The sequence below is a fragment of the Schistocerca gregaria genome, chromosome 2, assembly GCF_023897955.1.
Source record: "Schistocerca gregaria isolate iqSchGreg1 chromosome 2, iqSchGreg1.2, whole genome shotgun sequence".
NCBI lineage: Eukaryota > Metazoa > Arthropoda > Insecta > Orthoptera > Acrididae > Schistocerca > Schistocerca gregaria.
Window position 1 is genome coordinate 985,237,676 of NC_064921.1, and position 1,657 is coordinate 985,239,332.

The window sequence follows — 1,657 nt, forward strand, 5'->3', positions numbered from 1 at the left end:
AGAAATGATTGTCGGAAGGAATGACTCAGCACATAGAAAAGAACAACCCTCGGCGAAATTAAAAGTAAGGTTGGTAACATTAAGAGTGCATAGTGAATACCACTATTAAATGCAGAGGAGAGATCGGATGGGTGGAAGGAGTACATTGAAGGCCTCTATGAGGGGGAAGACTTGCCTGATATCATAGAAAAAGAAGCAGGAGCCGACAAGGGATCCAGTATTTCAATCAGAATTTGAAAGGGTGTTTGGAAGTTTTAAGATCAAATAAGGCAGAAGGGATGGATAATATTCCATCAAAATTTTGAAAACCGTTGGGGAAGCGGCAACAAAATGACTATTCACGATGGTGAGCGGAATGTATGAGTTCGGCGATGTACCATCTGACTTTCACAAAAGTAACATCCACGCAACTTAGAAGACTACGAGAGCTCACAAGTGCGAGAGTTATCCCACAATCAGCTTAACAGTGCATGCATCCAAGTTCCTGACAAAAATAATATACGATAGAATCGAAAAGGAAATTAAAGGTGTGTTAGATGACGATCAGTTGGACGGATAAGGTACCAGAAAGGCAATTATGATGTTGCAGTTGATAGTGGAAGCAAGACTAAAAAACAGACATGTTCATAGGATTTGTCGGCCGGAATAAGCGTTCCACAGTGTCAAATGGTACAATATGTTCAAAATTCTGAGCAAAAGAAGGGTAAACTATAGGGAGAGACAAGTATAATACAACATTTAGAAGGCCCAAGAGCGAATTATAAAAATAAAAAACCAGTATTTAAGTGCTCGGATTGAAAAGGATGTAAGACAGGGATATTAATAATATGATTCGCTAGTGACATTGTTATGTCCAGTGAAAGTGAAGAAGAAATAAAAGAGTTCTTGCATGGAATGAAGTCTAAGGAGTACTGAACTTGGATAGAGACTAAATCGAATAAGGATGAAACAATGACAAGTAGCATAAATGAGAACAGCAAGAAACTTAACATCAGGTTTGATGGTCGCGCAGTACATAAAGTTAAGGAATTCAGCTGCCTAGGCAACAAAGTAACCAATGATAGACAGGGAAAGGAAGACATCAAAAGCAGACTAGCACTGGCATTCCTGGGCAAGAGAAGTATACTGATATGAAACATAGGCCTTGAGTAGTGAAACGTAGGCTCTGGGAAAACCAGAACATAAGAGAATCGAAGCATTTAGATGTAGTGCTACAAACGAAGTGACAAGATGGTAGGACGTCTGATAAGACACTGTGGAATAACTTCCAGGTACTAGAGGCGGCTGTAGAGGGTAAGAACTCTAGAGAAAGCCAGAGATTACAATAAATCCAGCAAGTAGTTGAGGACATAGATTGCAAGCGTTATTATGAAGAACTGAGGATACAAGATCCTGTATCAGCATTCCAAGACGAAATACTATCATTTGCGTCCTGTACGTGTGACGATGCTATTTTCTATGGTGATAATGACATTGTCCTTTCTAGTGACTGTATCCCTGCTCTTCATTGTTCTATTTCAGCTCTCAGGGACACTGGCTGTACCAGCTTCCCTGGTTGCGAGGTCCTCCTCCTACTGTTTCCCCCATGATCAATTTGCGAGTGTCAACTCCCCATCCAATGCAAATGTTGATCACCAACTCCCAGCTTGAGAAGCAA